Here is a 14,330-nt window from a genome sequence, read left to right on the forward strand (position 1 = left end):
AGTTGAACAGAGAGATGTTGTAAGCCTTCCTGCTCCCCATTGGGGGATAGGGCTGGAGCTGTATCCTGCAAATATCAGAAGAACCCTCAGTCTGTCTTCCCCTCTCAGTTCACACCTTATGAAACCCCTCGCTTCTAAGAGGCCCAGGAAGAAGGGGTGTTGGGGGAGCTGGGAGAGCTTTTGCAAGCCAAAGGGGACAGTTCTGGGTTACAAGTTCTGGGCCCAGTAATTGGGAGGTACTTGTTCTGGGGACATAAGTGTTGGGAGCCACAGTATGTGGGGGTTCAGTGCAAGGAGGCAGGTATTATGCAGACCCAGCACTTCCCCCACCAACGAGTTTGGGGCCTGGTGGAATGCTGGGAGGCCCAGGGAATGGGGCCAGGCAGCCAAGGTGTCTCTGGTGGCACGGAAGCAGTTAAGAGCTGCCTCAGCCCGTTCCTTCAGACAATTAGTGACATCTCGCTTGACAACACCACACTGAGCTGATGCAGACCTCAGCCCCCCTCCTGGCCCCCCCACGGCCGCTTCAGCTGTTTATTCTTGGGCTTTAACAATTGGGATTCTGACTTGGAGGAGCGGGCGCCCCGCGCTGCCCTCTGACCCGCCGTCGCCTTGGCAACTGGAGCCCGGTAGGCCTGGGCTCTGCGTTAGGATTACAGATCCTGAATTCACAATCTTGCCGCTCCCCTGCCAGCAGAAGCTGCTGCAACAGCAGCATGTAGGATCTTCAGCTAGACTGGAGGAGACAGAGAAGGAGGTCTCCAGGGGCCAACTTGAGGCATAGGTGGGAACCCAGAGGCCCCACAGGCGCCCACCCCGCCCTCTACCCCCAGCCCCAGCTGCCTCCGTGAGATGGAGCAGAGCCTTCCTCGGCTCCCAGCATCTCCCATCCGTTCTCTGGAAACTTTCTTCCTGGTAGAACCCCGAGGGCAGGGGCGAGGCCTCCTCATCACATACCACCCACCCCACCCCTGCCCCTTCCCCCTCAGTCAGCCCCCTACCATGCCCAAAGCTCCAAGTGCCAGCAGACTGTGCCCCTGCCGTGCCCGCCGCCATGGCAACAGGCCCCCTCCCTCAGCAGCTCTGCTCCTTCCTCCCCCCCCACCCCAACAGCCAACTGCCCCAGCTGAAACCGGAGCCGATGCATCTGTGAGCCTCATGCCTAGACCCACATTCCATTTCTGTCCTCTGTCGTTCCCCCTGCCCGCCCCCCAGCTCTGGCGACGACATCTCCCCCTCCTCCTGCTTCTCCTCCTCACGCCCCCACCCTCCTCGCTTCTGCCTACTCCTGCTGTTCCCCCCACACTGTATCACTTAGTGTCTCCCCTTCTTTCCCTCTCCCATTCTCTTCGAGTGTGTCTCATCCTCTCTGATGTCTCTGGTCTCTGGGTACGTTCCCCCTCTGTCTGCCTCCAGCTCCTTGGGTCTCTGGTTCTGGGTACCTTGCCCTGTCTGTTGCAGCCTCTTCCTCCATCTCTTCCCCACTGTATCTTGTTCTTTCTCTCTGTGTGTCTCTGCCTCATCCTGCCTGTCTCTCCATCTCTTTGTCTTTTTCTTCTTCCTCTGTCCTTCTCTTTCTGAGTCCCTTTCTCACTGTTTTCCTTCCTCTAGCCCGTGTTCTCTGTCTGTCTAGCTTTCTCTTTCTCTCTCTCTTTCACTCCCTCCCTCCTCGTTTCTCTCTTCCTCAGCCTCGTTCTGCCCTGTTGCTTCATCCCATATTCTTCTTTCTTTTCCTTGGATCTGATTCTCTGCTTGGTTTCGCCTTCCCTCTCTTTCACTTCTTCTTCCCAACTCTCTGCCCCCACCTACATAGATTTCCTTCAGGGCTTGGCCCTCAAGTCTCCTTCCTCTCTCCCACTTGGTCGTTCCCCTCACAGATCCTGCTTGAGGAGTTGGGGGTGGGGGTGGCATCAGAATTACCCCAAAGGAGCCCCCTTTTGAGTAGGGGCCAGGTGCCCGGCAGCTGTACCGGGCATGTATAGTTGAACCTGAGATGGGGTGGGGTGAGGGTCTAAGGTTAAAGAGCCTACAGGGAGCCGGGCACCAGGAAGCAAGAGGGGCAGGCCTGCCTTCCCAGGGTTTCAGCAGATGGTTCCATCTATCAAGCCTGCCTGCCACCAGCCCAGGTGGGTGCGATAGTCCCAGGGGCTGAGCCAGCCCAGGAAGTCCCCTGGCTATAAGAACTCAGAGAATTGTTCTAGACCTCACTTGTTCCTTGGAATTTGTTCCCTCCCCTGCTATAATGTCTGTCTCAGACTTGTGCCAGTCCTCCACTGGCACAAGGGACACTGCCCTTATTCTATCTCTAATTTCTATAAAATGCTTTGAGATTCCTAAGCAAAGTCGAAGTTTTCAGGAACAAGGAAAGGGTAGGGTAACTATCTCCTCTGCTCACCAGCACAAGCAGGGATCCAACACAAAAGAACTGGTTTATTTTAGGACAGGGGTAGGAACGGGGTCCTGTCTCCTTAAATGTTGGGTGGAGGACAGTGCCCCGCCTCCCCCCAAAGACTGGCAGTCCCTGCTGTCCGGCCCTCCCTCCTAGTCTGGGCAGCGGCCTCTGGCCCTCCTCCCCCTCAAGGAGTGAGCTTGGAGTCATGGGGAAGCAGGCCTTGGGGTGGGGGAACCAGGCCTCCAAGGCTCAGCCCTTGCCTCTGGGTGTGGTGGGTCCTGGTCAGACACACAGTTCTAGGGCCCTGGGGTCTGGGCAGTACTCACCAAGGGGCCAGGTGGGGAGCAGGGGCGCCTGGGGGAGGCGGGTTGCACGCAAGGCATGCTGGGCCCCCTTAGCGGGGCGGGTGGGGGGAACAAAGCTGGCATCGAGGCCTCAGCTAAAATTAGCCGCTTCCCTGCGCGGGAGCGAGCATGCCTGCCAGCCGCCCAGATCGCCGCTGCCTCGGCAGGCCATCTGTCGCCACGTTTTGCTCAGTCCCCCAGGGCCCCCCAGCTCCAGCCACCCCCAGAGGCTGGAGGGACTCTGCTTTAAAGCTTGTCCCTGTCCAGGGCTCAAGGCCCTGCTGCTGTCATGCTGTGTGACCTCAGGCTAGGCCTGTCCCTCTCTGGTCTCCCGTAAAAACCTTGGGCACTCTTACACCTAGAATCCCCTAGTTCTCCCAAGCATTGGTGCTCATGCTAGTCATGGGGCTGGGATGTGAACATGTGGGCACCTCCCTCCTTCAGAACTGCTCTTCCAGTCCAGCATTTGAAGGCAGGGCTGAGTGGGATATAGGGTAAAGGTGGGGTTTTGTAGACTCCTTGACAGACAACTATCCAATTCCTTAGTGTTCACTGGGTAGTGGCAGCTCTGTATCCAGTAAACCCCCAACAGTTCCCCTCATTGAATCTCCAAGTAAGCTCAAAAAATAGTTTCAAGTGGGAAACCAGGAGGCCGAAGCCCAGTTCAGATATTAACTTGCTCTGTAGCCTTGGACAAGTCTCTTTTTCTCTCTTAGTCTATTTCCCCCTCTGTTCAATAAATAAGAAGCTTCCATTTCTTGGGATACCTGCCCACTTTCTGCCGCCTTGTCTTGTGAGGCTGGCGTATTGTTGCCACTCTGCAGATGAGGAAACTGAGGTCCAGACAGGTGAGTTTCCTTGTGAGGGAGTGGTGGAGCCAAGAGTTGGGCCGACTGTCCTCCTTCCCGTGCCCCCGCAGCATGCTGCTTGCTGGTCTCCAGTTCAGCTAAGCGGCTGCTCCGAGGGCCCCCAGCTCGGCCAGGGAGGAGCGCAGACTTGAACCCGGGCCTCTTGGCTCTTGGCCTCCCTTACTACCCTCTGGCCATCAGGCTAGGCCTGTTCCCTGGGTGAGTCATGCCCCTGGACTTTGGCCTCCTTGTCCCAGCTCTGTGGCCTGAAGTTTGGAGAGGGGGCCGATGTAAGGAAGGGGGGCTCCTGGGTAGCAGTGGGGGCCTCCACCCCAGGGTTACAGCAACCTCCTCCCCCCACCCCCACGTCGTTCTCCAAGCAGCCTTATAGCCACAGCTCCTCAGGCCTCTGGCAGCCCCCTTTCTAGAGGCCTGAGGAGCTGTGACCCAGCTGAGAACCACTCATTCTGCCCCCTTTCTAGAACCACCAGCTACGTTAAATAAGAAACAGAGGTGCAGCAGGGGGCTTGAGGAGGTGGCATTTCCACGTTGTCTGCGTGCCCAGGCAGCTTCCTTTTTAGCTCCTCTGCCCCAGCACCAGCCACTGGGTTACCCAGGAGGGAGGCTGCAGCACCTCACCTCCTGGTGTCCAGGGACCAAGGTCAGGCCCAGAGCCCTGTGCGCCTCCACCTCCTCCTGGGGCCAGTGGTGTTTGTCACTGGGGCAACGTGCAGCTCTGCCCAGCTCTGGCAGTGCTGGGTGACATTCATGCCCTGTGAGCTGTGACGCCTCTGCAGGAGAGGACAGCACCACCCAGGCAGCAGTAGCCATGGGGGAGGGGGTAGGAGGGTGGGCTGTCACCTGTCCCAAACAGTCAGGGAGGTGACGTGCCAGTACCCATCCTGCAGTCAGGAGGGAGGGCTCATGGGTCCCAGCTTCTTCCCGTGGGGTGGGACAGTGGGATCTGTCATTACTCACACTCGGGAGATGAGGCTTGTCTCATATATTGTGTGTGTGTGTGTGTGTGTGTGTGTCTTATCTGTCTGCTGTCACTGTTTTAGTGAGGTGTATGTGTACCTGTCTCCTACCGTCTGGGGGTGTCAGAGGTGCCCATCTGATGCTTTTGGGTGAGTGATGGGTCATGTGCTTGGCTCATTCTGCTGGGAGGGTTGTCACCGGCTTGTACGCCTGTCTCTGACTGTCAGGGGTGTGTGTGAGAGATGCCACCATGTGCCCATCTCATACTGTTGTGCTGAGTGACATGTGTGATCATCTCATGCTGTTGGGAGGTTGACAGTAACTTGGGAGCTTGTCTCTTACCCTGAGGTATGATACAGGCTAACAATGGTGAGGACTTCCCATGCAGACCCCTGGGCTCCAGAGGGCCGGCCCGAGAAAGTGCCAGAGGCCCTGGGCACAGGAAAAAGTGTGAATTGGGGACAGTCTCTGTCCCCCATGATCTACCTTCCAACCCAGGTGCCAGCCTTGGGGACTGTTCCCAGGAGAAAGGACCCTGTGTTTTTCAGACAGTGTGGAAAGGGGCCTGCAGGCCTGGGCCAGGTGTGTGACGTGGGAGGGGCGCTGTGTCCCCGCAGGCCTGGGGGACCCTATTCCCTGCCTCTTCTGCCCCTGAAACTGTTAAACTAATTAAGGCTGAGGAGCCGCAGGATTAATCGGGGCAGCTCAGCGCGGGCCGGGAGCTCAGGTAGTCGATTAGTGCGCCGTGGAGGATATTGGATTTCTGAACCGCAAGTCAGCACTATTCGGGCCTGTTATCTCTCCGAGGCTGGAGGGTCAGGAGGCGGGCGGCTCGGGGCGCGCTGGCCACCCCCGCCCAGGAGCCGTATCCATCCCCCTGCCCACCCGCCACTGTCCCCGGGCCCTGTCTGTGCCCGGGGTGCCCTCCCACGCCTCACCTGCCCTCCTGGCCCTGTCCTCTGCCCACATGGGCACCCACCCCTCAGCCCTGGCCCACCAGCCACTGGCCATCTCTTTTTCAGTCTATCTCAGTCAGGGTCTTCCTCTGGCACCATCTCGTCCCCTGGTTCTCTGTTCCTTTTTCCATCTCTGTCCCACTCTCCCCAGGTCTCTCCCTCCTTCCTGGCCTGGAACTTGCATTTCTGCTCCCTAAATCCTGCTCCATCCCTCCTCCTCAGTCTCTGAGTGTTCCCCTGTCTGTCCCTGTCTCTGTCCCCACTCTCTCTGTTAGCCTTTCCCATCGCTTGTCCCTGACTTGGTTTTTTTGTTTGCATGTGCCCAGTCTCTCACACTTTCTGGCTCTCTGTCTCTGTGTCTCTACCTCTTTGTATCTCTGTGTCCCCCTGTATCTTTCTCGCGCCCCCTCTCTTTGGCTTTTCCTCTCTTTCCCTCTCCCTGGCTTTTCCTCTCTCTCTTGTGTGGTCTCCGCTGGTGTCTGCAACCAGAACAAATCTCCCCCAGCCAACACCCCCTGAACAAGGAGGCCAGAGCAGCTAATGGGAAACATGTGATTCTGCCTTACGCCTGGAGCACCGTGAAGGGAGCCTTAGTCCCAGCTCAGCCCTAGCTCCCCCTCTTCGCCCTGGTTGCATCCCCCCCACTGTCCCCGACCTCTGCATTTCCCCCCCCACACACACACACACAGTGGCAAGTTCCCCGGTCTTGTACATTTTCAGAGGGTGGGGGAAGCTGACAGTATCAGGTTGGGGAGAGGCTGGGGACAGCTTTTGCTCCTTAAATCCCCTTAGCCCCTGGGGCCAGGCAGATCTCATGCAGATGCCCCCACTAGCACCATATGTAGGAGAACAGGGCCAAGATGAGCTGAGCTGGGGGGGGTTTGAATGGGGGTCATCAGTCCACCCCCATTAGAGAGTTCTGGGGCCACCCACTTTTCTGCCGTCTTGGGCCTCTGGGGAACTGCAGCAGTGGGGGCTCCCTGAGGGCTTAGGAGCTGCCGGGCTGCATTTCTGTGCCCACCCAACTACGGGGAAAGGGGGAATGGATCAGAGGAGGGAGGCTCTGGCAGGTTGGAATTCTCCTTCTCTGCCTGTGGATAAATTGTCCCTAATCCAGGCTTGGGGAGTTGTCTGGCTCCTACAGAGAGAGAGAGAGAGAGAGAGAGAGAGAGAGAGAAAGAGCAGGAGATAACGAGGGAGGGGGAGGGAAGCAGACACATGCAAACAGTGACACAGACACACACCTCTCACAAAGGGTCTCTCTCACATGCGTGCACACACATACACATGTACTGACCAGTTACACAAAGATACTGCACAAAAATGGAGGCACACAATCCCTCTCACACATGTTGACACTGACACACAGCTAAACTGGTGCAGACATACAGTGACATAAGCACTGGGACTCACAGACAAACACATGGTGGTGCACAGACATACAGGGATGAGGTCACACACATGTAGATACATGCACATGCTGACCCACAGTGAGACAGATATCCAGGGACACCGTGACCGGTTGCATTGTCATACCCACAGCTCTGAACACCCAGAGAAAGGCAGAGGGAGAAGGCAGGCAACGCTGATCCACAGTGACACCAGTGCCCACGGTTGCGGACCCCGAGATTGGAAACCTGCAGGGACAGCTGAGAGACTCAGCCATGTGCCCCCAGCCCCTGCCTACCACATCCATGGAGCCCTGAGACAGACCAGAGCCTGTGTAGCTCCTGACACAGCAAGATGCAGAGAGCAGGCAGAGTGTGTACATGCACAGGCACAGCCACACCCTGACTGCAGCCGGGCACACCTCTTCCCGCATGGCACACACATCACACCTGTGTGTTCTCACAGGTATACCGACAGGCTCAGCAGGACACGCACACCAAGCAGAATGGAGCCAGCTGCACATACCTACACACATAACTGAAGACACTGAACCCAGGTACACACTCAGCCTGGCATACACACACACACAGATGCCACAACTGAGCAAACTCACCATCCCACATATACACACTCGTAAAGTGAATGGAGATTTCCATGAGGGGGATGTCTACAGCTGGCATTTACCCTTCTCCAGCAACTGGTTACATCTCTTGTGTTCTTTAACAACCATGGCCCTCCTCACGCCCCACCCCACTTCCTGCCCATTTGTCTGCCTCCTTGAGGTCTGTACTGGAGCCCAGAGGGGGTCTGGGAACAAGACCTCATGGACTGCCTGTAGGTTCTGGTTGCCTAGGAGTTTGTGTGTGTGATAGAAAGTCTGTCTAATGTATATGCCTGTGACTGTTCAGCTGTGAGCATAGAGACACCTGTATGTGGCTGCCTGGGCCTCTAGCCTGCTGCCTGTGTTTTTGAGTATCTGCATTCACTACCCCTCGGTGAACAGCAATTCTCACACCTGCCTTGTAAATACACTCTTAGCAGTTTCAGCTTCCACAGAGCGCTCCCCCCACGCACAAGTGCTTATTCTCCCTATTTTATGGATGAGAAAACTGAGGCTCATCTATAAAATGACGGGATTGACTGACTTGTCCAAGGTCATGCAGTTGGTGAGGATTGGGCCAAGAACTGTCTGATTCCCAATGCCAGGTTCCTCCCACCATAGCCTGTTGCACATGTACGCAGGTACAGGCATGCTTGTACCTATGTGTAAAGATAGTGCTTCCCAGTAGGAGCCTGGGGTCCCAAGAGACAGGCTCACATCTCCCTGATGGGATGAGGTTGGAGCTGGATTGAACCCAACTGAGGACAGCCTCCTGGTTCTGTGTGCCTCATGTCCTGCTGCTTGGTCCAGCTCATCCTGTGTTCGTGCTTATGCCCAGGTGCTGTGTTTGCTTCCACAGATGGGAGCTTGCCTGCCTGCCTACCCATCGGCCTGGACCCCGGAGCCCACCCAGCTGAGTGCGTGTAGAGGGCCCCGGGTGCGGGGTGACACTCGGGCCACAGCAGAGAAAACCACGCTGGAGACACTGGTGGAGACTGGCCCTTCCTGCTGAGCCAGGCTGTCCACACGGCCTGCTCAGGTAATGGGATGGGGAGGAAGTAGGGGTCAGAGGGACTTGCTTCCCAGTCCCAGGAAGAATCCCCTCCCAGCTTAGGCTGAGGGTCTCTGGAGAATCAAAAGATGTTAACCCGGTATACGCCAACACCCCACTATCCTGAAAGGAGAACTGAGGCCCATGGACAGACAGTGTCCCTGAATGGAGTCCTGCCTCCTAGCCTGAGAACCCCTACCTGTGCCCTGATGACCTGAGAGAACTAGGACTAGAAGGTAGAAACTGGAGTGCCTGGTGTGTGCAGCTGCTCCCAGACCCCCTCTCTTGGAGTCTAGGGAAACCGAGGCAGGCAGACCAAGGTCAGGTTCAGGGAGGGCCTGGGAAGTCCAGGTGTGCTAGCTGCACTCATAGGACAGGGCAGGGGCCAGGACAGGCCCCACCTCCCTCTTGCAGCTCAGGTTAGCCCACCCAGGCTCAGGACCCGCAGAGGCCAGGTGGGGCTGCCCTGCTCTGCCGAGGCAACTCCCTAAATTGACACATGAAGCCTTTAGGCTCCAGGAAGCTCCCCAGAGCCCAGGGACCCCACCCAGCTTCCACAGGAGCATTCCTGGGGCCTGAGGTCTGGGGGTGGGGCCTCCTGAGGTAGTGAGGGTGGGGAGGTTCCTCTGTGGGAGGCTGCCAGGCTGTATGTACCTAACTGTAAACGTACAGGGTATCTTGTATGCAAGCATTCAGGCTTGGGTGTAGGCAAGTGTGTGCAGGGTTCTGTCCTTAGGGGCATAGAGATCTGTATACAAGAGTTATATGTGAGGTCAGGGCTAGAGGGATGTTCAAGGGCTCTGTGTGGTACGTTGGGAGGTGAGTGTGCAGGATTCAAGGTGTTTACTGGTTAGGTGCTGTGTGTGCCACACTGGGCTGGTATATGTGTATAGGGAGTATTGTATACCAGAGAATTAAGGGTAGGCCAGAATCTATGAATACATTGGGGTGGTATGTGGGTATACTGGGATGGGATGGTGTGTATACACAGGTTTCTGTGTGCACACTGGGGGTGGCGTGTGCCTGGGGCTTCATTTGTGCGTTGAGGGTGGGCTGGGTGAGCCTCCAACCAAGCAGGGCTCAGCAGTGCCCAGCCTTGTGGCCAAATCGCTGAAGTCACTTCCTTTCCAGCAGCAACTTTCCAGGAGGAGGAGTTCTTCAGACCTGGGCTGGGAGAGGGGGGCGGAACAAGGAACTCTCAGGGGAAGGAGGCGGGTGGTGTGTGTGTGTGTGTGTGTGTGTGTGTGTGTGTGTGTGTCTGGGAGGAGAGCCTGGTGGGGCTGGAGGAGGGGAGTCCTGGGGAGACAGAAGGAAAGACAAGGACAGGAGTCTGGAAGGGCCAAGGGCAGGAGGGAATGGGGGGCGGAGCAGGGCGGGAAACACAGTCCCTGAGTGACCTCAGAGGGAGGAAGGGGGGCCGCCCTGCACGGTGACCCTCTGTCCAGCCGAGCTGAAGGCCCCCGGGTACCTGGCACCCAGGACAGGGGGCTGGCAGGGGGCAGGGCTGGGGCAGACCTGCTTGCCAGGTGCCCCGCTCCGGGCAGGAAGGGGGTGGGCTAGGACTGCACAAAGGAGCTCTCTGTGTGGCTGGGGGTAGGGTGGGGTGGGGTGTACCGTGCTGGGGGGGCAGAGGGGGTGATGGCTCCAGGGGGTGGGGCAGGGCTTGCTCCCCACGGGGGCATCGATGGCACCAAGGGGACACCTAGTGGCAAGGGAGGGTAGTGCATCTGGATGATTGAGGTGGGAGGGGTGACTAGAAACTGGGAAGAGGGTAGATTAGAAGTCAAAAATTAAAGCTGGTGGTGGGGACTAGCACAGTTGGAGGAGGCTGCATGGGAAGCTGTTGGCTCTCTGGCCAGAGGCAGTTTGGGTTAGAGGAGCCCCAACAAACCTAAAGTCAGACTCCTGTTCCTCCAGGTCCTGGCTGTTTGTCCTTAAGGGTATAATTTAACCTCTCTGCCTCCAGTTAAATTCCAGCGAGACGAGTGACAGCTGCCATTATTATTTGCATCATTATTATTTTCTCTTCTGACATTGGGCTGGAGTCAAGTTGGAAGATCTTAAGGTGCCATTGGAAGGGAAGGAGACCTGGAATGGTGCTGAGCAGTACCTGAGGGAGCAGACCCCGGAAAATGAGGCCCCAAGAGGCGAGGGGAGGTGATAGGGAAGGTTTCCCAGCTGCAGTAACAGCTCCTTTGATGCAGTGTTTTCCATTTGAGAACATCCCTGGGCCTGTACTCCAGGCAGGGAGGGAAATGGCGTGGGGGGAGGAGTGTGCATGCTGGAGAGAGGGTCATGAGGCCGGAAGTGAGAGCTGGGGCTGGCAGCTCAGCTCCCCTGGGGAGGCTGTGGGTGGGGGAGGGGTGAGGCAGGCTGGGGAAGGGGTGGGGTGGTCACAGCCGCAGTGGGGAGGGTGGGGCTGGGGACTCAAGGATGTGGGCTGGTGCTTCCCGGCACTGTGCACTGCAGGTTGGGGCCCCCAGCCCCCTCCCAGCCAGCTGGTGTCCCTGTGGGCGGGCCCAGACACACTGACCCAGAAGCAGACAGACAGAAGGACCCTTTTGACTTCGTTCACAGGCCAGGGCTGGGCGGTACCCTTGGGAGGGGACCAAGAGAATGGCCGCTGGGTGTGGTGGGGAGGGGAGCCAGCTGCTTTCCTCAGATCCTGGAGTCTGTAAGAGAGAGGAGTGGACAGAATCAGGAGATCTGGTGGGAGGACATACCCAAAGGTCTTCACGGATGGGTGGAGCAGAAGCACCCAGCGTGGAGGAGGTTTTTCTCTTCTGCCAAGATCACACCCTTAGGATCCCAGTGGGAAGTCTCAGTGAGCCCCAGTCTCAGTAGGAGAGAGATGGTAGCTTCTGAGGGGCCTCTCAAAGTGGGCATTGAGAGCCATGGATCGGCCATACTGTGAGAAATCAGGCTTGGAGATTCCAGAGTCCGAGCCGCCCCTTCCCTCTTCTGTGAGGGCATTCGTGCATAATCCTTTCCGCTAAGGCAGTGGTGAAGTACTCAGAGCAGAGATTGCCCGGCCTGGGCAGGGAACAGTGCATGGCCCATAGCCAGGCAGAGGGCAAAACCCTGAGTGAGCGAGTAGGTGGGACAGCGAGGAACAGAAAAGGATGCTCCGCCTGGATGGGCAGCAGAAGGGCCCTCCTGTCGCATTTAGTAGCCTTGGCCTAAGACTCTTTCCCTCTTCTCATCTCAGTTTCCTCATCTATAAAATGGGAGAGCTATGAGTTGCTCTAGCACTGTGTCCCTGCTGGGAGAGCTGATTATAAATACAGATTCCCAGATGTCCCTTCAGATCTATGAGTCAGACTCCCCTGGCCTAGGGCCTGGGTATCTGGAATGTTGCACAGCTCCCCCAGGCCCAGGGTTTGGAAGCCAATGGGTTAGACGATATTAAGGTTGCTCCCAGCCTCAAATTAGACCACAGCTCTAGAAGGAATGCTTCCAGGGGTGGCTGAAGGAGAGTTGCAGGACCAGGGATTGGAGGGAGGCTTTGGACTTAGGGCAAATTTAGGAATCCTGCCACTTAGCAGCTTAATGACCTCGGGCAAGTTACACAACCGCCCTGAGCCTGCCTCCCCTGTAACATCAGAATGAGAAGCCATGCTGCTCCTGGGTTGCAGTGAAGATTCAGTGGGTCCTACAGGTGAAGGTGCTGTGTAGATTGCAAATTGCTGTCCCCTTCCATGTCATCCTATCCCCAAGTCAGCCCTGTAATCATCTTGTGGCGAGAGTCTGCATGTGTCTGTGGGAAGCGGGCCATGGAGGTCAGGTCAGTGCCACACACCGGGCACTGGCTGGGGTCAGCCTTTAAGACCCTCACAGTGGTCAGCATCTATTCAACTCCCTGTCCCCTGAGATCCCAGCCAAGGCATAGGTTTGCCAGGTTCCCTTGGGCATCGGACAGGCCCAGGTCTAAATCCCAGCTGTCCTAACCATCCAGGGAGTTTGTCAGTAAATATATATGGAGCCCACAAAACCCAGGCCCCGTGTTGGATCAGGGATACAGTGGCAGAAAAGGCAGACTTGATCCCTGACCCCAAAGACCCCATGCTTGGTGGTAGGGGCAAAATGGGAACGGGGATGGAGGGAATGGGGACAGATACACTATGAACAGCCAGTCACACAGGTAATTGATAAGTACCATGAAGGTGAAATGAAGAGGGCTCAAAGGGTACATTGCAGGGCCAGGACCGAGGCTGGGGGTTGCATGGGGGACGGGTCAGAGAATGTCCCTTTCCACATCCTTGTGGGACAAGGCAGGGCTAATTGCTCTGTGTTCCTCATTCATTCTTTCATTCAGTCATTCACCCGACAAATATGTTTTGAAGCACTCCTGTGGGCCAAGAACTGGTCTTGGTGTTTGGAGACACAGTGGTGAGTAAGACAGAAATCCTGGCCTTCAGAAGTACCTGAAACTGTTGAACTGTGTTCCAGTAACCTTGATTCTTGAAGGCGATTGTATAACTATATAGCTTTTACAATGTGACCATGTGATTCTGAAAACCTTGTGGCTAATGCTCCTTTTTATCCAGGGTATAGACAGATGAATTTAAAAAAAAAAGATAAATAAATAATGGGACTGGGATAAAAGTGAAAAATTGGATAGATTAAAATACTAGTGGTCAGTCAATGAGAGTGAGGGGGAAGGGGTATGGAATGTACGAGTTTTTTCTTTTTTCTTTTTCTTTCTTTTTCTGGAGTGATGCAAATGTTCTAAAAATGATCATGGTGTGAATACACAAGGGTGTGATGATATTGTGAGCCACTGATTGTATACTATGGATGGACTGTGTGTGTGTGTGAAGATTTCTCAGTAAAAATATTTTTAAAAGAAAGAAAGCCTGGCCTTCAAGGCTATCACTACCTTCCAGAGGATGGTTTCCTCATCTCAGCTTTGCAGGGGGCTTGAATGAGAGAATCCATACAAAGTGCTTAGTACAGGTCATCGCCACAAAGAAATACGCCGAAAGTTGGAGCTTGCTTTTATTGTGGTTGACTCCTCCAGTATGACCATTAAACTTCTGACCTCGTCTGCTCTTCATTGTTTCTTTGCAGCTCTTATCCCATAAAAATTACGTATTTATGATGACCTGACCAATATCTGTCTACCCAGTCCTTGTGCAAAGTAGGCACTCCATAAATAGTGTGTGAATGAATGATGTTACTTCGTTGCATTCCTGAGCCTCCATTTCTTCATCTACAAAGTGAAGGATTGGTTTGAAGAATGAAATGAAGTAATGCCTGGATAGCTTCCAGCCCATTGCCCGGCACACAGTAGATGCTCACTAAACCTGAGCTGCCATGGTCCTTTGCAGGTGCCGTCCACGCCCTGAGGCCTGGGCTCAGGCCGAAGTTGCTCCCCAGCATCCCCAGCTGACAGCCAGCGACTGGCAGAGTCCCCAGGCCCGGGGGCCCCTTCCCTCCCAGGTCAGCCGGGCGTGTGCACTGGAAGGAGCATGTGGGTGCTGTGGGAGACACCTAGAATGAGGCCGCACTAGTGGGCAGAGGGACAGGGGTTGAGTTGTGGCCCCCAGACCATTTGGGGGATTCCGATCTACTGCCTGTGTTGTTGTCCACAGAGATCAACAGTGTGACAGCCCAGGCGGCAGAGCCGAGGGTAAGTGGCCGGGGCTCTCCTGGACCCATGGGGATGGTGGCCAGGAAGAGGGAGGCCAGACCCTCCGAGGACTCCCTGCCCTAAGTTTGATCAGCAGTAGTTACTTGGTCCCTCTCAAAAGTGGGGGCCCTTTACTCCC

General features: G+C 56.0%; 1 protein-coding gene across 6 annotated transcripts in view; it reads left to right on the forward strand.

Moving 5' to 3' along the window:
- The window catches only part of AHDC1 (AT-hook DNA binding motif containing 1), a 62,953-nt gene that overhangs the window by 33,201 nt on the left and 15,422 nt on the right, over positions 1-14,330 (forward strand). For 4 of the 6 annotated variants that reach the window (XM_077150658.1, XM_077150654.1, XM_077150653.1 and 1 more), the window contains 3 exons: positions 8,368-8,547; positions 13,890-14,001; positions 14,154-14,191. The gene's annotated coding sequence lies outside the window, so the exon portion shown is untranslated. Of the gene's footprint in view, positions 1-8,367; positions 8,548-10,982; positions 14,192-14,330 lie in introns of those variants that run through there. The other 2 variants (XM_077150655.1, XM_077150659.1) reach the window with 2 other exon arrangements.

The sequence above is a fragment of the Tamandua tetradactyla genome, chromosome 2, assembly GCF_023851605.1.
Source record: "Tamandua tetradactyla isolate mTamTet1 chromosome 2, mTamTet1.pri, whole genome shotgun sequence".
NCBI lineage: Eukaryota > Metazoa > Chordata > Mammalia > Pilosa > Myrmecophagidae > Tamandua > Tamandua tetradactyla.